Below are 22,297 nucleotides of genomic sequence, written 5' to 3' on the forward strand. Positions count from 1 at the left end.
TACATGTACATGGTAAAAATTATTTACCAATTTTTGATAAAGCAGTAATTCAAAAATGCCCCTTAAAATGTTTACCATTCAATTAACTTGGATTCTTAGTTATACTAACATTAGAGAAAAAATAAACTCAATATCTCCTTGAGGTATTCTTAAATAGCACAACTTAGAAATGAAGGGTTCCCAATTTCTATAATACAGATTTGTCCAAATAGGCTGTGATCACATGCACTGGTGCCAGATTCTACTTCTACAGCTGCATTTATTCTATTGAATAATTTGGACACTATTTTTAGAAGGAAATTTAGTTTCTTTTCTAAATCCTACATTTACAAATAGGAAAATGAAGATTCCAAGATTATGAAACTATTTCCTGAAGAGACAAATAATGGATGATTACCTACATTTGTCAGGCTGGTTAATGAACAAGTTGAAACCAAAACATAAGTTTAGGAGAAACTTACTGGTCTGAGTTCTCAGGTGCATGGTGTTGCCCAGTAACTTATTTTAAGAGCAAAAGAGATCAGAAAATGAAGAAAATCTTTGAGATATCTTCCCTAAGAGCTAGCTTTTCACTGCCTCAGGTTATTTGTTTTCCTTCTAGTCCAAGTTAATCTGAAAATTTATAGGTCACCCTCCCTAAAATTTTAATGATCCAGGAAAGAAAGGCTGTTATAATACATCAGAAAAATGGGGTGATCACCTTCAAATAAGCTCTTCCTAACCACACAGAAATATTAGCTCTTTGAAATTTCCTTGATAGATCAATTCAATCAAAATATTCCATCCATTTGAGAATTAGGACACAATCAGTAAAAAAAAAATCTATTTGAAACTTATATTGGTTATAATGTTTAATTTTTAAATTGCTTATTTTACTTTCTAAAAACATTTTTTAAATGTATTTTAAGAAGATAGATTTTTAGGTACCTAACTAAATACTTGGATTTCTGAGTCTTTGATTTTAGCTACTTGTCTCATTTGTTAATGCAACAAATGGCCTTTATAGATGCAGTACTGTAACTCAGTATTCCATTCAGAACTTAATGAGGACATACCCAGGAATGCACCATCTTTGACACGTTCAAACACCATGCAAAACTACTTGATCCAATGCGCTTACTTTTGTTATAACATTGCAAATATTTCAACCAAAATTCATGAATCAGCAATTCCATCAAGTCAACAAACAATAGGTCTCCATCATATATACTGTGCCTATGTCTCTTTGCTTGAACTGCAAGGAAGCTTACAGCCGAATCTGACCGTCTTCTCTACAAATGTTAGAAGGTCATGTTTTACTTCATTTTCCTTTCACTCTAAGTACCTTTTTTCTTTTTACTCACTAATGCTTCTTAGTTTTTTTAGCTGCCTCAAAATCCTTAGTGGAATTAGGTGAATATTCACTTTTGGATACATAAAATTAGTGACTAACCAACTCAAATTTACTTTGGCCAATCCCAGTTTAAAATATTCTGTCACATTTTCTCCTACAATGTATCAAAATACCTATGGAAGATCACTATGTTATAAATATGAATTCATTTAATATGAATCATGACACTAAGCATTATAATTAAAATTTATACTTGTTTCTAAAGTATAGCACAAAAAGCAGAAGCATATTTACCTAATGCTGGATCCAAGATCCCTTCAGGTATATTTTGGGATGCTCCTGCCATCAGAGCCTAAACATGGCTTCCCCATCCACAAAACTGAAGAAACACTTACCTTACAGGAGTGCATTTTTATTTCTTCCAATATATGTAACTGATTAAAAGTCTAACTCTCAATGTTTATATGCCTGAGGGAATTTTAATGTCAACAGATTCACAAATATGAAAAATAAATCCATAGGTAGACCACATGATTTGGTTTGTGGTCCCTAAAACATGGTCATTTTCTTTGTTCATAAAATTCCAAAGATACACCCACTTTTGCACTGCATGTTCTAAGGAAAATATATAAAGTTTTCTAGAAAACAGAAAGTATAACAACAAGAGAGAGAAATATAGAGACAGGGACAGAAATGGAGAGATACATATACATTTACCTCTTTCTCTACACCAACTGCCAAGGGGAAAATAGGGTTATTTTCTTGTTTTCTACTTAAAAGAAAATATGACAGCAATATCCAGTGAGCAAGATATTCAAGTGATCCAAGAAAACTTGAATAAAGTTCTACATTGCTCTTCTACTTCATTTATGTTGTGCTTGTAGAGTTTTATTCTTTTTTGTCTTCATTTTAGTGGCTATAGGTTTTGGTGTTGTTTGCTTTGTTTTTTGTATTTTTGTTTTCCAGATATGACATTCCACAGAACTTACATCTGAAGTTTCACTATAAAACAAGCCAATTTTATAAAGTTTACAACTACAGAGAGACCAGTTTAATCAAAATGCCAAAAAATTAAGAAAATAAATCACTTGATAAACTATGAAATAAAGACTAAGAGGATATTAAATCAATTCTTTAACCAAATGCTGTCCTTTTCTTTCTGAAATGCGCAATTTTTAATAAACTGCCAAGCTAAGTATAGGAGGAAAAAAATTGGAAAACACACACACACACACACACACACACACACCAGCATTTGTGCCTGCCTGCCTTTTGAAAAAGGAAGTCTGCAGTTTTTCATTTATATAAATTTCCAAACCTCAGTACTAGATGCAGCAGAAGCCAAGGCAGCAATATGTCCAATGTACCCAAGATGAAATGCATTAGAAATCCATAAAACCAGCACAGTGTCAATTTTGTTTAAATTATTGCCCTTCAGCATCCAAAGTATCAGCTGTACTTAGTAGCGCAAAATAGGGTAAGATTTTTATTTCCTTGTGACTCAATGCAACTTTTATTTTGTGCTATGTTCTCTCATATAAGTAAATTGTGTTAGCCATAGGGGGAAATTCTGAGAATCAAAGAGAAATGTATGTTTCATAATCATTACTGGAGAATGGAAGGAAGTATTATGAAGTTGAAGAGCTCTGCTTTGTCTGAGACTTCATAAAATCAAGGTTTTAATTCTAGTTCTCTAATAAACTAGGTGCTAGGCTGGCCTTGAGCAAACTCTTCACTCCTTGGAGGCATCAGGATCCTTATTTAAAAAAAAAAAAAAAAAACGTTGGGGGTAAATTAGTTACCACATGGGAACTTTCAATTCTAATCATCTGTGATGTAAATGCCTATTAACTAGGGGAAGGGGAGAACTCATCTGGGAAATGTTTTTTTTTCCTTTTTCCCACTTTCCTGATCCAAAAATGCTTTCTAACAAACCAACATTTTAGATTATTGTTTACATTATTTATGATATTTGGCTCTGATTCTCCTCCACAGTGTGAAATATACATGTTTTGAGAACTGCCATTTAACCTTATTTCATCATTTATAGTTTGATGCATTAACAATCACAGCACTTACTGATGCAACTAATTAAATAAAAGTAAACTTGTATAAAGTTTCACTATTAGTATAATTGATTTGTAACAGAAAAATAGTCATATCTATTATTTTGTTGACAAATTAAGTTAAAATGTTTCTTAATTTTATTGCATTCTTTACAGATAATTTCTCACTTCTAGGAAAAATCATCCCGCATTTCTTTTGGCTTTTTGCATGGAGAAGGATTTTAAATTAATGCACTTAGGTTCTTCTTTGTTTCTGTTGTGGTTAAATATTTAATTGAAAAAGAATAATTTATAGTGCCTAATTGCCTTTTCCAAGATCAATTATATCAAATTAATATTGGAAACCAACTACAGAGTCCTTCCACAGTGGGTCACTGGATTCAAAGAGTGCCTAGAAGAACATTTGAGTTTGGGGAAGGCTATGTTAATAGGCAGGTCAGGGGAGTTAGGACAAAAATGATAGCTTTTCTGTCAGTCACAGGGATGAGCACTGCCTGAAGCACATTAGCTAATGAAATCAGGTAAGCATCTCTATTCAGTAAGCATACATAGTGGGAAAGAAAGGAAGATGGGACAACTACCCTTGCCTTCATGGTCACAGACTCAGCCATCTCTCACCGGCCATAATGAACATTCAAATCCCAAGACATCAGGAAATCTGGGAAACTTGTGATGGGGGGCGGGGAGGAGGATGGTGGTAGGGGCGGTGGTCCCTAGAGGCAATGTGCATAAAAACATTAATTACAAAATCTGAAATTCACATTCTATTCTTGATATTGCCTCCTTGTACGATTTTGGGAAATAGCATGATTTAGAGCTAAATAGAAACTTACATTTAGAATATATCTTACTTATTTTTCAAATTAGAAAATGAATCATCAGATGCTCAATACATGTTTATGTTTGATGAATTAATTAATGAAGTCCAAGTTGTTGATTCTTGCTCAATGTATTACGAAAAAAAAAAGTAATCTCTTTTTTGTTTTTCTTCACTGTACTATGGCAGGTAAATCTAGGAGTCAGTTGCAATCCATGGGAACAGGGCTAGAAGACAAAGCTCAAAAAGGGAGACCTTGATATTCTTCAAATTCAGTCCCCAAATAGTAGTCTATTATACTTGATTCAAACTAAACGTGTTTTGTAGAAATAACCAGACTTGAGTAAATCTTAAGATGAATCCTTTTGTATAAGGAGAAGGCCTTCCTATAAATGGTCATTGCTGGTTCAAATCATCTTAGGGAATGAAGAATAATCATTTTCACTTTCCAATTCTGTTTGTCCAGGCTTATATAAAAAAGGTTTGCTTATATATAGGCAAAGTAAATTTGCACTTATATAGGTTTTAGTGTTAATATAATTTTGAAGGCACTATTTGTTATCCTTCAAAAAAAAGTTAATAGTTCTACCATTCAATATTTACTGAGAAAACAAATTATATATAAGTTTACTATGCAATCAATCTGTGTTTAGTGGAGGCTTATTTAAAAACTATATGAAATGAAAAAGACATGGTCTCCTCCTTTAGAAGTCAAATCTTACAATAAAATGTGAAATGCAAGGCTTAGAACACACACAAAGATTAAGGAAATGGTAAGCAACAGGAACGTCAGTTTGATTATGTCATAAGATAGTATATAATTAATTAATTAATTAGTTTCAACAAGACTGTGTGGGTCATAGGAACATGAGATCACTAAGGACAGATTCTAAGGAAGAGATAATTTAACCAGGTCTTGGAGGATATGTAGAACTTCAGTAAGTAGGTGGGTTACAGAAAGTCATCTCTGGCAGAGGCAACATATAAACATGAAGGTATAGAAAGTGTACTCAAGGAACAGTAAAGAAATGAATTGAGTGTTAATTTATGAATGTGTAATTCTACAGGCAAATAAGAGAACTTTGGAGAAAAAAAAGTAAAAATTATTACTACAATCATCTGATTTTCCACAGCCCAGAATTTAGGCTCTATACCAGTGGAGTAGACCCATAGACTCAGCATCCATGACCTCATCTCCTATATCAACCTAATGCCCAATAATGTTTGATCACCCACATAGCCCATCAGTTCAGGGGAGACTGACCACAATACCATCCCTCAATAATGGGTTCAGGCATTCAGGCTTGAGCTAATTAGTGCATGGTGTCCTCCCCATGCATGATACAGAAAGAAGAATGCTGACCAAAATTATACTAATTAGACTAAGGGAGAGATTCTAATCCAAAATTTAGGGGCAGCATTTTTTTCTTCTTTTCAATTTCATATAAGAAACATTGCCCTAGTCCTTATTTAATGCCATTTAAAAAAATAAACATGATGAAAGCAAGTTTCAGCCCAGAACATATACACAAATGCAGCAGAACTGAAAGCATGAAAGAAAAACAAATATGGACCCTACCTGATTCTAGTTTCTCAGCCATATAAAATTATATACTACCTTAATTTTAATGCTGTGTTGAATTGAGCTTTTTGTTACTTGCGGACTAAATTATACCGTCTACAAATACCCCAGTCTCTCCAAGAATTTCAATGGAACTACCACTGTCAACAGTAAATAAGGCTGAAATGTAAAGCTTCTTATCACTGTGGTTGAATCAAAGTGGCAGGGGAGTGGGTAATGCTTTTCTAAAGCAACTTTGCTAAGAAGCTATGTATACAACAGATTATACCAATCAAGAAATCAACTGAGAAATAAGAAAAATTGACAAATTTTCATAGCATACTGCATAGTCTCCTCACCCAATAATAATCAAACCCTAACTACAAACTTCCTGGATGACAGGATTAACACAGGTCCTATTCCTTTTCTTGCTTTCTGTGTGAAAACCTACTCTGCATTCTAATCCCAGGGAAGTAAACTGGTTCTTGATGTTGGGTTATAATCTTTGCTCACTCAGGTAAGAAAGACCCTCTCTTGAATTTGCTGCAAGTAGATGTCTATTGAACTGCTTAATCAGTTTCATAAAATATATCACAGATTGATACAACTTTGATTAAGCTAATAAGCATTCAACTGGTAATACAATTCACTTGCCGATTCAATTGATGACTGAAGTATATTCATCAGCTCTGTAAAATACTTTCAACAGCAAAGATCTATACCCTGCTCAAGTTACATACCAGTACAGCAGTTCTCTTGCTTCAGGCTGCTTGGGATCTTGTTTGACTCTGAGGGCTTCCTTCCAGAATCAACAGAGTTAGTGAAACCCCACAGTGTCTTTCAGAGCTTCTGCTCAGCCATGATTCATGTCATGTCTGTCCACATTCTATTGGTCAAAGCTAGATTTATGGCAAGTCCCAGCATTAAAAATGCAGTGAAAGAACTGCAAGCAGAAATGCATAATCTTCTTCCTTGAGGGCCACAGGAAGAGTTGGAAACAATAATACAGTTATTCTTTTCATTATCGTTGAAAAACACTGATGCTTCAGTCAATGTGTTGGAGTTAGAGGTAAAACTATGCAAAAGATTTGCCTCCTTTCCTCAAGGCGCTCTAAATTTAGTATTAAGATTATGTAAATACTTATAGAAAAAATGAAAAAAGAGTTATTTTAATGAATCACTGAACTTTAGCCATCAATGTTCCAAGTGTACAATATCTGATTATCACTCAAAAGTATATAAACTATCATTATGGAAAATTGAAGTTAGACACCTTGATTGCTATAATTAAGAAATAAAGGAAAAAAGACAACAATAAAACAAAATAAAAAGCCCTCTGGTTTCTCCCCCAGTCAAGTTCCCCTTGTTTTTAATTACTGATGACTAATAGCTCAACAAGTGATTGACTAGTATGGCAAACCTCAACAAGGTATAGCTTTTTCAAAAATATATATGGTTTTTTAAACATAGTAGTTAATCTTAAGTATCCTTGGGAATATACAATTTACTCCAAGATTAATAATAAATGGAAATATAAATAACTGTAAATGGTTCCAACCATTGAGTTCTTCTAGCATTGAAGGTATTTTAGTTAGTGCTCTGAAGTTGAGTTAAACTGAATCAGTGATATCAGTGACATATATAGACATCATCTGAGACTTATGAGATGGTTCAACAGTACTGGTTGATAACTTAATCTAGCCCCACAAAGGTCAGTGCATTCAAGTCAATCAATTGGAGTTGCATACAACCAGTAAACAAAAAAGCAGACCAACCTCTGGGAGATACTTTTAATCTACTGTATTAACTCTGCATGGAGATAGAGAAAAGACTTTTTTCCTCAGTGTTTGCTCCCAACTGTTCCTGCTTTCCTTGCCAAGTCTGTCTATTGAAAGCCTACCATCTACTGACTGAGCTTTGCTCAATCCGCAAACTAATTAGAAGAACTCAGTCTGGCTATATTTGATAAATGTTTCTTCCCTGTTAGTGGGGATGGTATTCTGCTATTTCCACTCCTGGGTTCTGTAAAGTATCAGGTAAACTCCCTCCCATGGATCCCAAATGACCATTTGGCTAAACATTGTTATCTTCTCAGGAGCTTCTACTCTGACCATCAAAACCATACTAGCAACTTGCTACCATCAGAGCTTATCTCTCTGAAGCTAACACATCTTGACCTTAAAATAACCTGTGTTATTTCTCTTAATTTCTTTTCTTTGGGAATGGACCTTGACTTTGGTGCATTTCCCTGAAACAGGGCTAAGAAGCCTTTTTGATAATGAGAACTACCCAAACTGGGCCTGTGCTTTCCACTACTGCCAAACAATGTTGCCCTTGGCTTTTGACACTGGACTGGAATGACTACTATTTCCTACCTTCCCACATCTAAGCTAGATCCACTTGATTATTTAGATTAAATGGGGTCTCTGTCCAAATCAGTTCTCTTCTTCCTTTCCCCATATTACCCAATGACCTATATTATTACTTCTTTAAAATCAGAGCTCTAAGAATGTCTCAGTCTAGGACTGTGCAGACACTGACACACATCCCTGAAAGACATACACCATAAATTCTAACTTCTCTTTGAATACCTAGAAATATACCTAGAAATGGGTAAGGATACCTAAAAGTACAAATATATAAAAATAAAACATACCTAGAAATGGGATACAAGGAGGCATGCATTTAGCTTTGGTAGATATTACCAATCTTCCAAAGTGTGTGTTTAATTGATACACTAGCAATGTCAACAATTTTCATTTGCTTCATATCTTTGTCAACCCTTGATGTTGTCACTCTTTAATTTTAGTCCTTTCATAAATACGGCTTTAAAATGGACTTCCCTATTGATTTATTTCATATACTTATTGGATTTTTTATTACTATATTTATTTAGTCAAATGCTTCTTCATGTCTTTGCATAATTTTAATTGGGTTGTTTGATAAACTGAAGATCTCTCTCTGTGTGTATATAGATAGATAGATAGATAGATAGATAGATAGATAGATAGATATAGATACACATACAATGTATTATAATATTTTATATATACATACATATATATATTCTGAATAGGAGTCCTTTTTTAGATATTTATATTATGAGGATCCCCATCCAGTTTGCTGCTTGCAGAATTTACTCTTTTGCAATGGGACTAAAGCTAAAAAAAAGAAAAAAAAAAAAAAAAAGAAGAGGAAGACAATGACCACACATCCTTCTGAATAATACAAGGGAAACATTATACTAAATCTGGCAATGCAAAGTATTTCATATTTGTTAAGATCATGAGGCTTGACAAAGACAGTTTTGGTGCCTCATGTACCTTTATGGCTTTACAGAAAGAAAAACTTTCTGTAAATAAATGCTTGACAATTAGGGCTAAAGTCCATGGAAGAAAAGAGAGATAGCACAGGAGTTTGAAAAATCCCCTGTGTCCTCTGCATAAGTAATGAACTGAGAACAACTCCACAATAAAAACAGGTGTCATAAGGGGTTCTGGCTGCATGACCAGTGGGCAACTGAAAGATTTAGGATTTCATTCTGTGAATTATTAAATATATACCCCCTACAGACAGTGAAGAAAATTCTAAAGCTTGATTATCTGCTTCTCAGGAGCTACAACTTGGGGAGTATATGCATGTTTCTTAAGCCTACGAAGCTTTCTGATAGAGACACCCAGTGCTCATTATATTCTCTAGTGGGGTGTTCTTCGCATGCCATCCTCTAGTTCTTCTTGAAAACAGAACACAAAGAAGAGGAAGATTTAAGGCAGGCATAACAAATACCCTTTGGGTTTGTGATTTTAGGAAGGCAAGTTCTCTGGCTGAAGACCACACAAAGAACAGCAATATGACCAGATGAAAAGGCTTTGTTGAAGCACATTAAATGACACGATTGTCACTAAACTCTCACAAAGAAAACAAATAGGGCAGGCATGCTACTGACTTGGATTTACTTTCAACATCAGACTAGCAAGTATGTTTCAAGTTGAAAAGATTCCAACTTGGCCATAAAAGCTTTCTTTCTATCACGTGAGCCATCCATGTTGCTAACTTAAGGTCCAGCACTTTTACATCCGAGCATGCTCACACGAAGTTCAAGTGGATGAGGCGGGAAAGGAAAGCAAACAACAAAACTTGTTTATCGGATTCAAGTTGAACCATCTGTTGTTAATGATTAGATCTTCAGCTTCCAATTTTCGTTTGAATGTTATTGCTCATTTCTAGCGGGGCACTGAGCCGCTGCTTTCCCCTGTGTGTGGATGCTAAGTAAAATACAGCCTAGATTGAAAGACTGTTAGAAGAAGAAATCATGCTTCATGAGTCTGGCAGACTCTCCATTTACCCTGAAGGAAAAGTCAAGGGCCTAGGTCAAGAAGGAGGTCAATTCTTGGCTCAACATGGCATTACAATAATGGGTGTACTCTGTGGGGCCCAGTTGGCCCAGCTGAAAACTGTCATTATAATTTTGACTTCCCAGGAGCTAAAGTTAAATAAGGATTAACTACTGTTTTCCTTTCACTTTATATAGGAGACTCAATTTTGATGCAAAGTTTATGAAACTCAATTCAGGTTTCCTCTGTGGTAATAAACAGGTTGTTGGGATAAATGTTTCTTTCCTGAAGGGTTTTATGTCTCTGTAATTGTGGTTTGTGGGAGTATCTTAAATCACCATTTTTCATAGATTGTATTCACCATTTGGAATTGGTTGTATTGATTGCAGGTAATTATAATTGTATTTGCTGTGCTGCATCATCTATATATGGGGGACATGTGAAATTGCATAATCTAAGAATTTCAACATAGTGAGAGAATGTGTGTATGTCTGTGTAAGATATTGTGTGCATATTTGACTTAAAGTCCCCTAAGTAATGCATCTCTTTCTCTACATATCTATATGTGTATATACACATATATGCTCATATATATACACATACCTATATATATTTAATATGAAAATAATGCTCTAAATTTGCCCCATCCTTGTATGTGTGCATGTTTGTATGTGTGTCTAATAGGACTCAGTCCTAATTATTTATATATACATATCTAAATACACATACACATATATGCTCATTATGTGTTAAATTCAGAAAGCTCAGAATTCAGAGAACTATTAATTACTATTACTAGTTTGAGTATTTTGAGAATAACATATTTTCAAAATAACTAGCCAACAATGACATTATCCTGGTCCATTTTGGAGGTGACGTGTTACAGAGGATGACCTTAACTTTTGACACCAAATTCTAAGATTACATACATCATTGTAATACTTCTATAATTCATATATTTTTGCTTCTGTGTTGGGGGTATCTGTGAAATTTGCAATGATAGTAATAAAATACTGAGACATCGACTTTTAAGTATTTGCTGTCTCATTGAGCAGACAATAACAAGTAACTCTCAAACAAAACACCAAATGATAGCAGAAAACAATAATGGAAATGTTATGACATGGCTAGAATTCCCAGCCTAATGGCAGAAATGTGCAATAACAACTGCAGATATTTGAGATTGTAATCAGACCAAACTGGGAAAATTAGGGACTATTTCTTAGAGGAAGTGAGAAGGAAGCTAAGTTTTGAATATCAAATGGAATGGGCCACAGGAGGAGACATGCTTTGTACTATCTCTTAGTTTTGAAAACCCACTCTAGTGCAATTTTGAGAGATGGACTATGTCACCTACACATCACTGGGTTGCAAACTCAGGATGGTATCCATACACCTCTCTGCTCCCACTTTCCTTAATTGCCATTGATAATTTCTTTAAGTCCTTCAATCTTTTATCCTCTTTCTCCTGTTCTTATTCTAAATGAATTACATTGTCTCCAATTCTTTCATGTTTCTTTGTTCCTATAGTTCAATTCAGACTTTATGTCAAAATATTCTTTCTTAGGGTGAAATGTTAGGAATAAGACATTATTTATTTGGACATAGTCTTATCATCTATTACTATGCAGTAAAAATTCCAACAGTGGAATCATGAGAAAGTCCTAAGGAATTTTGAAGAAAATTCATGAACATCACAGAGTTCCCCTATCACAAATAACCAATTAAAAAAATTAAAATTAAAATTAAAAAGAAACCAACAGATACCTTGTCCACAGGTTTCTATACATCAGTTAACAATTCTTGTATATTCTAATTTATGAGTTAAGTATGTCCTGGGATGATATATTATTAACTATGTTCATTGAAAAATAACGAGATTAAGGTTGATTAAGCAAAAAGTAGAGTTCCTTTTTAAATGCACAGAAGGCACCATGGGACACAAGGGCAGGCACAGAGTTGGGTCCCAAAAATGTACTAGGCCGAGGGCCTGAGACTTTATCACTACTCTCTGGCCCTCTCTCATATCTGCTCTGCTATAATTTGCCTTCCTTACCTTTCTTACCCTAGACTGTCTGGTTTGTATCCCAGTCCACCTAACAGAAAATGGCTGATAATAGCTCTATGGTTTTATCTTCTCTGCTCAAAATAGAGTCACATGGACACAGAAGTGTCACAGGCTAATTTTAGATCCTCTCAGAACAAAAAGATTATTCAACTCTAGCTTTAACCAGATGTTCACTCCTGGACCAATCAAGTATGTTCATGGGTATGATGTCCTTTGTTACAAAAAGAGCCACCAGGAGACCTTCTGCTATAACCTTGTGGATTAGGGTTGATGGATGAAGTCCTAAGGGAAAAATAAGCCTACAGAAACAAATCTATTCTGAACATAACTTACAGAGGGCTAACAAAACACAAACCCTATCCCACTACTTGAGCCGTTTGCCTACTTCACCTCTGATGTGCCTTAGCAAAATGAGACAATGATTGGGAGCATCACCAAACCAGAGTGTGAAGAGTAAATTAAAATCTCCAGACTCTGCCTAGCAATGAGGCACAGGCATATCCCTAATGTCTGCCTATAACTAAAAGCTGCAGCTAACTGCATTCTAGAAAAGCGATTCTCAACAGGAATCCCTGGACAGGCAGGATCAGGATCTCTTGCATCATCTGAAATGCAAATTCTTAGACCCTAACCTCAAATTACAGAATGAGAATCTCTGGTGCTGGACCCAGCGACCTGTGCTTTATTTATATAGCAAGCTTTTTAGGAGACTCTGATACACGCAGAACTTTGATCACCACTCCTCTAGAGTCTAGAATCTAGAGTATTGTTTATTTGTTTCTTTGCTTTTTCAACTTGGTCCTGAAATGCAAGTTAACTAAAGAAATGTGAATAGTACCAAGAAAAGAGCAGGGTTTAAATGGATGTCCTGAACTTGGGGGAAGAGGGCAACTTTGGTCACAGGGCATTTGCAAATGTATGTATTCTTTACTGATTTCATGGAATTCCTGAAATAATTCTGAACTTCATCATTTCTCTCTGCAGACATTTGTCTCTACTGTGTACCAGGAATTCAGAGAGGCTGGAGCTAAAAGGATAAAATATTGGAGGCCTAGCCTCAAAGAGCTCCTAAGTTTGGTGTTGTGAGACAAATGATAAAGAGACGGAACAAGAGACCTAGATAATAACAACTAAATTACAGCATAATTCTGGCAATATTAGAAATGCTTATAACAAAGAAGTAGTTCAGAAAGTCTTCCCATAAGAGTTGGCATCTGAGCAGTAGAGAGCAGTGAGCAGAGGTCAAAATGATGTCAGGGAGAGAGCTGCATGTTGGAAAACCGAACAGAGTGAACAGAGGAATACAAGTTTTAAAATGGCATTTGAGAGCTAGGGCAAATAATGTTTCAAGAGAGGAAACTGCTGACATTCTTGGGCTCAAATGACAAAGGGCTTGCCCCCATCACCCTTAGATGATTATGCTAAGCATGCTTTTGCTTTTCTCTTGGACAGGATGCCCTGCACTGCCATACCAGTCATACTTCTTAAAGTATTTACTCGGCACCATTCTTAACAGAGATTAGTAGTGCAACTGCAGGAGAAGGGACTGTTCTTGGCCCTGAGGGTATTTAGAACTCAATGGAACAATGAGTAAATGTGTGCTTCCACTTAGCATAAACTCAGTAACTTCTATTCCCTTGGGTGAATTATGATTTAAGAGAGAGGAGGCAAGTACTGAACTCTTATATTTCTGGAAAAGCTTTCTGCAGGCATCCCCTGCAGGCAGTATTGCAGATGGAGTCTGAATGTGGAGGTGGACTCAGGCTTACCGATGTCTTTATAGAGAGAAATGGGTGAAGAACAAATCAGCACAGAGGTGACTACCTAGAAAAGCACCATGGGCGAATAGAACATATGAGATTTTTTCAAGTAGTTAGGTTTCAAATTTTATCTTTGGCATGATATGAGATCACAACCTTGAGAAAAGGTAACAGTGTATTTTACAAATAAGACTCCCTCCAACTACCAAGGCAGACAAGGAAGAAATGGAATATAAAAGACACAATGTATCAGGAAGAATTGATGGAAAAATAAATGAGGGAAGAAAAGAACAGTATTCTCTCTTACACACACATACACACACATACACACACGTACACATGCACACATATCCCTAATACATACTTGAAACAATATAGTTGAAAATAAATATAGGTTAACCTAGAGAGAAAAGTGAACTTGCTACCTAAAAATTAATTGGCTTGGCTCATATTTCTCTATTAAAATATTCATTAATGACAATTGCAATCAATTGATTTATTGCTTTGCATACACAATCATCTGATTACCCATAGAAATTAATTGTAATTGTGAATTTCACAATCCTCCCCCCTTCTTAAGATACTATGGACACCCTTGTTTATCAGCGTGTATATATTCATAGTGCATTTCTCCCCTTGTTTCTACTTCCAAGCTACACAGACTGGGAAAAAGAAGAGGGAACTGAGACAAAAGAGTAGAAACCATCCTGCCCTTTCCTTGGCTTTGGAGAGAAAAATCTGGACTTTCAGCAAACCTAGGGTTACATCTCCCTCCCTCCTAGTGCCCCTACATCCACCCCAGAAGGGCAATTCAGTTTACTTATTTTCTGAGATTTAACATCAGGCTGGTGAGATTCAAAATGTTTATGCTCCAAGCAAGAGAACCTTTTTCATTGTTTGCCAATCTGTGTCAGATTTAATCTAGATCTGTAAACACCAGTACATTTTCGATTCTGATGCAATTTCCTTAAATTTACCCTACAAAAGAGGCTTTTTTGTTGTTGTTTCCTTCTTTCCTTTTCTTTCTTTTCTTTTTTTTTTTTCTTTTTGGTAATCTAAGAGTAAAAAAAAATCTCTGAACCAATTGGTCAATCGATTAACAAATTAACTGCTAAATAATAGATTGGACCCTGTCGACATGGTGACAGGGTGCCCAGAATAAAATATGTCTCTACAATACTCCTTTGAACACATGCCTAACAAAGCAACACTTGCTTTTCCTAACTAGTTTACACAAATGCCTAGAAACCAAATAGAAAAACATGGGCTGATAATATTTTATCATTCATACAAGCTGAACAGAAATGGGCATTACATTGAGAAATGAACAAAACTCGTTTTCTTTCGAATTAAATTTTAATGTAGCAGAACTTTACATGATCCTTTGAACATAAATAAATGCAGGAAGACAACAAAATATTTTCCACCACTAATTATACCATTTATACTGAACATGGTGTAAAAGTACACAAAAAATAATGTTACTAAGTAGACAAAAAAGAAAAAAAAAAGAGAGTAAAAGGGATTGGAGGAGGGAGGGGAGGATGACAGAACCACATAATGAAGTTGGTGTTATGTAAGAATTATCCTCTACAATGTTTCAAGTCTTGGTTATTTACTTAAAGGCTTTTAGTCTGGAATAATGATGATATGAATAATCATCAGAAGCCAAAGCTGTAGCTTAGAAACCTAGTCAGAAAGGATGTAATATGGGGGTAAAAAAGGAACTGTTTATTAAAAGGAGGACATTTAGGACTGCTCTTAACTGATAATATTCACACAACTTTTGCAAAGAATGTTACAGAGCAGAATGGGGCTCTCTCCCAATCTGCATTTTCCATTCATTCGGGGTTGTTCAGACTGATGTTTGGGGGGGATGCTGTGGATTTAGGCTAGACGCAATTTTCAAATGTCCAATGTAAAGGATTTCCTCAGACTCTGGATTTGAAGCAGTGTTCACACAGTAAAAATCAGTTGACTATTGGAGGCCCAGGCTATGAAACAGTTGAATGGCTTCCTAAACTAGAAAAAAAAATCTTTAAAATATTTCCTTCTTTATTAAGTTTGATCCATTTTTATTCAGTAAGGGCTACTGACTACTATGTGCAGCTCTGCATCAGTGTCTGTTGGTTTGAGCTCAAGGGTTTGGGAGTGGTCCTACAAAATAAGACTGACATCACCCACAGGATTACAAGGAACACATTGGGAGATAAAATAATAACATAAATAATAAAATAAAATAAATATTGATTTTTTCTTGGCATTGGTTGAGTGTGTGGGGTAGAGGATAGAAAGTGAACAAGTTTTGGAATAAACAAATTTAGAATTAAATATTTGCTCTCAATAGTTGTTCTGGGAAGCACAAGAATAACTATATTACTTCAACTGTGTGTGTGTGTGTGTTTGAAAGTAGTGGGATGTGAATAAGAAATTGCAGAATTACCAGACAGAATAAGGAGTGTGCTAGTCCTGGCATTTAGATACCTTCTTCCAGTAAAGCCATTTTCCAGTTCTGGAAGGAATGACAAAAAGGTTGAGAAGTAAAGCTAAACTTCTGACAACTTCTCAGGAGAGCAAAAAGCAGGACTATCTATATGCGTGTGTGTAAAGGACAAAACTAACCTAAAAATATCTTGAGAATTTGATCAAGGAAAAAAAAGAGGGAAAAAATCAATAATCAATATCAGAAATAAAAGAGACCACTAATATAGATTCCAAAAATATTAAAATATTACAAATACATTTATGACAATATATTTTAAAATTTAGACGAAATAGAAAAAAAATCAGAAAAATACAACTGATCCAATGGATACAAGAAGTACTTTAAGAAAACTCAAAATTCAGGGCAGCCCGGTGGCTCAGCAGTTTAGCACTGCTTTGGCCCAGGGCCTGATTCTGGAGACCTGGGATCAAGTCCCACATCAGACCCCCTGCATGGAACCTGCTTCTCCCTCTGCCTGTTTCTCTGCCTCTCTCTTTGCCTGGTCTCTCATGAATAAATAAATAAAATATTTTAAAAAAAAGAAAGAAAACTCAAAATTCAGATTGCCTCATAATTTAATTCTACCAAACACTTAATAAAGAAATAATGTCTGACTTCTTAACAGGATTCAAAAAGCTCTACCCTAAAGGAAACTATCGATAAATTTGATTAAAAGACATTATTAAAAGTTTAAAAGGCAAGTTGCTGCATGGAAGATGTTAACTGAAGATCTTGACTTTTAGAATATATTAAAAAATCCAAAATATATTCTACAGATCAGTAAGAAAAATACTAATATATTCAAAAATCCAAAATATATTCTACAAATCAGTAAGAAAAATACTAACAACCTAAAAGAAAGGTTACTAGGGATTTAAATTGATATTTCAGAAAAGAGAATATAGAATTTTTTTTAAAAAGGGCTGAACTCATTAATGTCAGGAAAATAAGCATTAAAATCAAAATGAAATACTACCATGCTCTTACATAATATCTAAAATGAAAAAGAGATCTAATGCACATAGAATTCTCCTATAGCACTAGTGGGAGAGTGTAAATTAGTACAAATCCTTTGTCAAATTTTCTGGCATCATTTAGTAAAACTGAAAATGCACATTCCCTGCAACTTGGCAATTCCACTACTAGCTATTAGCCCAGCAGAAATCAGTTCATGCTTGCAACAAAATACATGTATAAAACATGTTTGGAGGAGCATTTTCACAATAGTTGAAAACAGGAAAGAACCCAAACATTCTTTAATGGTTAATGGACAATTATCTGGTGATAAAGTCACACAATGGAATAATAGGCAGCACAGAAGATAAACGGACCATAGCTACATCCAACAACATGAGTGAACCTAACAAATATAATGCTGAAGCACAGACACCAGACACAAAAGAGTTCATATTGTAAGATATGATCCATGGAAATATTAAAACATAAACATACAGAACTTAGCTTTAGTGTTTACTGGTCTAAGCTCGTGTGATTAAAATGATAAAGATAAAATGACTATGTGATATCAGACTAACGGTAACCTCAGAAGAGGAAAGGCAAGGTGACTGGGAGGGATATAGGGGCTCTGGGGTACAAGTACTGTTTTATTTCTTGACTTGATCTGTGCGGTAGTCCCATGGATGTTTACATCATGATAAATCTATCATTGTGATAAAACTATTCATGTTTTGAGTGACTTTCTGTGTATCTATTATAATTTACACAAACACAAGAAGAAGAAAAAATCTAAAACCTCTATATGGTAGAAGGCTCTGTAAACCTTGGATTTCTCCTACATAATACGGTGGTAATAAGGACTACTACTATGGTTTTTAGGAGATGCGAATGAGATAAATTACCTGACACATGGCAAATACTCCATGCTTTTGAGTATTTCATATTTGTGAAAATAAAAGGGGAAAAGAGGTGAGTTAAGGTACCAGCTAAAAGATGGGTAAAATCTAGACTTCCTTCATTAATTATTAAACCTGCTGTTGTAGTCAAAGACATGCTTGGATGAACATCTATCAGGAGTGTGTGAATGAGGATTCCTGTGTTGGGTAGAAATGTATTCAAAAGATCATCAAGATATTTCATAAGGAAAACAATGCTCACATAGAACATGAAAAGTTACCTATATGCCGATTCTAAAACAACAGCCTAACAGGAGGAAGTTTTGATCTATTATTGTTTATTTAGCAGTTGAGGCAGGAAAAATAAAGGCAAAAATTTGAGAGTTATCCAATTACTCTTGTCTTCTCTTTTTATCTCATATCTTCAATCTAATCTATCAGAAAATCTTTTGGCATTATCCTTAAAATATGTCCAAAACCCATCCATGCTCCCTACCTCCACTCTTCTCCAATACCAGTATTTTATTTTAATGCTTTCTCTAATTGCCCTGTGCATGTTTTTCTTTGACCCCTAAAACTGTCCTTCGCACAACAGCAAAGTGGCCTTCCAAAAACAAAACTCAGAATTGGTCCATTTTCCTCTCAAAACTGCCTAAAGGGACAATGCCAAGGTACTTACAGTAGTCTATCAGGGCCTAGGAGATTCCCTCCCAATCTTTTCACCCTCCCACCCCCAACACACATGCACACACATACTTTTCTCTACCCTAAGCTGGGCCTTCTTGCTTTTCCTCAAGAAAAGAGTATAATACATTCTTCCTCCAGGGCTACTCCCTTACAGCTTTTTCTCCAGGAATTTTCTTCCTCAGATAAGTGCATCACTTATTATCTCACTTTCTTAGGTCTCTCTCAGAATTCCCTGATCAGGTATCCACCTTGACCACCCTGTCTAAAGTACCCAAGTCACCTTTGTCTCATTCTATCCCCCTTTATTCAACACATGGTCATGCCTTGGTACTCTATGCACTTACTGTCTCACCTCTTTAACGTCTGCCTCTAAGACAACAGAGATTGTTTTCTTTTGTTTTCTGCATTATTGTACCAATATCTAAAATAGTACTTGGAATATGGTGTGTGATCCCCAAAATGTGTTGAACAGAGTGAATGTGGGGTAGATTTTAAACTCTCCACAAGGATGCCATTAACAATTTATCTAAAAACCTACCTTACCCTCAAATCAAACCCTCCTACATTCTTACATAAGCTGGATGATTCCAGATTTACTTATTTCAGCTCGTCACCACATTTATACACTTCACACACACACGCACACGCACACAACCTGTCTTTCATTAACCATGATGCAGATTTCTACTCAAAAGCAATAAATACCTAGGTAAGGTCTCAAAATGTTAATAGTTGTTCAAGCAGATATTGCTGTCTCAAGAAGTGACCACTTAATGAATCACTACTACCAAAGGGGTCAATGAGGCCAGTCCCATATGTGTCATATTATTTCAACACACCCACAAATGAGCACATTAATATTAACTAGTGGATTTCATATCTTTATGTAAAATTGGTTTGGGGAAACTACACAAGTGAGAGGTGTTAGAAAAGTTTCCATGGTTTGCCATCTTACAATTCAGGCTGCTTTGCACTCATTACTTACATAATAGCAGAAAATCTGATTTTTGACTTTTATCTCCCTAATTTTTTTTTAATGAATAAAGCAATACTGATGTGGTACTTCAAAAAATTTAGTTGATAAGCAGCTGCCAGGCTTAATTCATAATCATTTCAGTAAATGGAAGGTACATTTCTAGCTAACAACTGCTCAGTCATACCAACCTATGTATTTCTTAAGCTTTGCCTTATCTGGAATTAGTAGCTATCGCAATTGATTGGAATGCTTACTCTAGAGAAATCTGAGCATGCCTGTTCAATAAACATTATGAAAAACTGTGTTGGTAATTTCATAACTTAGAACATGAAAGATCCTCTGACCCCATATTCTGCAGTTCTCATCCATGAAGCTCCTTTCATTTTCCCAAAAATGACTTGTCCCTTTCCTTCCAAACAGATGTGTTTCCAAATTCACTGGAGCACCAGGCTTAGAGGAATTTCTCTTCAAATGAGTTTACCTATCTATTTCTTCTTCCTCTTCTATCTTCCTCTCCTCTTTCCTTCTCCCTCTCCTTTTTGAATGCATCTTTCACTTCATGCATTGCCCTTACGCCTTTTCTTCTTCCTTTTCTCCCCCACGTTTGTCACTAAGGCAACAAAGAAATATATAGTAAAATGTAAATGTGAAATAATAATATCCTAATAACAAATCAGTCTCAAAGATGAAAGACAAAATATGAAGCCAAACTTTTCTATATAGTTGCCATGGCTGAGGTCAAATTTGACTTTGAGATACTAACGTACATATGAAAAAAAATTACATCACTCATAATACCAATGAAACGCAGTTTTAAAATACTGGTGTCTGTTTTTTAACTATATAATGTCTAACTCTGTATAGTAGATAGGGTAATAGTTAAAGTTACAGTGAATGCTTGGTAACATAGTCTTGAATTTTAAAAGAATCTTCACTGTGCCTTTACAGAGCAAAGTGATAAAATATCGATGATGACAAATGTTTGGAGAACTGATCACACTAATCCTCTCTTGCTTTAGGATGTGATTCTCATCTGAGGAGCACTTAAGAACTGCATGGAGAGGGGCACCTCAGTGGCTTAGTTGGTTAAGTGTTCAACTCTCAATCTCAGTTCAGGTCTTGATCTCAGGGTCCTGAGTTCAAGCCCCATGTTGTGCTCCTTGCTGAGTGTGGAGTCTATACTTAAAAAAATAAAATAAAAAGAGAAAACTTGAATGGGGAGATCTTTGTAAATTCAGGGCTCTAGTCTAGACCCCACTGAATCACAACTTTTAGTAAGGGTCATGCTTCTGCAACTTCATGAATCTTTCTAGGCATTTCTGAAGACCCGCTTTCCAATAAAGTAGTTATAAAAGTACATATTTCTCTCCAGCTGCCATTGAGTGTGAACATATAAACTTTGTATGTGTGTTACGGTATGATGCTCTATTTGCTTATCAAAGACCTTGGTTTCCAAATATAGATATTTTTTTGTGGACACTCCTATCAGTAAGACAACTTCACATGCATGACCACATTATATGTATTGTTAAAACCTCAGTGGCAACTCTGGTATGCATGGTGAGTGAGGCATACATAATCCTTGACCCAATCTGTGTCATGAACCAGGCTTGCTCTGAGACATCCTACTCTCACTCAAATACCTCATTTCACAACTGAAAAAACCTGAGTCCTACTATATATACCATAACATACTCGAAAGTCAAAAGAGTCATAGATAATCAGGCCAGGACAAAACCCCAGGAGATCAGATTCTCAGCACTTTGTCCTTGTCACTGCTCCACATGGTCCCCATGAGCACCTGAGCACCCTTCCTATGCCTGCTCCCTTCTCTTACATTTCAACAGGAGCCCTGCTGTCTCTGGAGGTGCCATATTAGCCGCCTTCTATGGCCATCTCCCTTTGTTTCTTTTATTCTCCTTGCTCTTTGAACACACTGAGAGAAAATATGTATTTGTTCTCTTCATTTTGCATTTGTTTCTCTACTTCCTTCAACTCTACCAGTGTGATTCCTGCTGCTATCTGTAAGGGGCTTTCTTCTTCCCAACATTTAAAATATCTTTGTATAACTCAGAGAGCCATGCAAAATTTCTCTATTGAAATTCAAAACCCAACCAGGCTGACCTCATTTCAAAATAAGACCAAATCTCAAGCCATCTAGTTTTTATGCAAACCATTCTTTTACATATTTTTATTTATTTATATGAAAATATTTTTCCTGTGGATATTTTGTAGCCGCATGAGGGATTTTAGAGTGTTAATGAGAAAGGGGCATGATAATGCCCTGTATTTGCATACTCCTTCACAGCTTCAAAATCCTTCTACAAGTTTCATTTCTCCTATAAGAGTCCAGTGAG

General features: G+C 35.4%; 1 long non-coding RNA gene across 2 annotated transcripts in view; it reads right to left on the bottom strand.

Annotated features, from left to right (window-relative positions):
- The window catches only part of LOC112648252 (uncharacterized), a 236,473-nt gene that overhangs the window by 120,607 nt on the left and 93,569 nt on the right, over nt 1-22,297 (bottom strand). For both annotated transcript variants that reach the window (XR_007412070.1, XR_007412069.1), the window contains exon 4: nt 20,422-20,550. This is a non-coding gene — a long non-coding RNA (uncharacterized LOC112648252). The remainder of the gene's footprint in view (nt 1-20,421; nt 20,551-22,297) is intronic.

Source organism: Canis lupus, chromosome 7 (genome assembly GCF_003254725.2).
Source record: "Canis lupus dingo isolate Sandy chromosome 7, ASM325472v2, whole genome shotgun sequence".
Taxonomy (NCBI): Eukaryota; Metazoa; Chordata; class Mammalia; order Carnivora; family Canidae; genus Canis; species Canis lupus.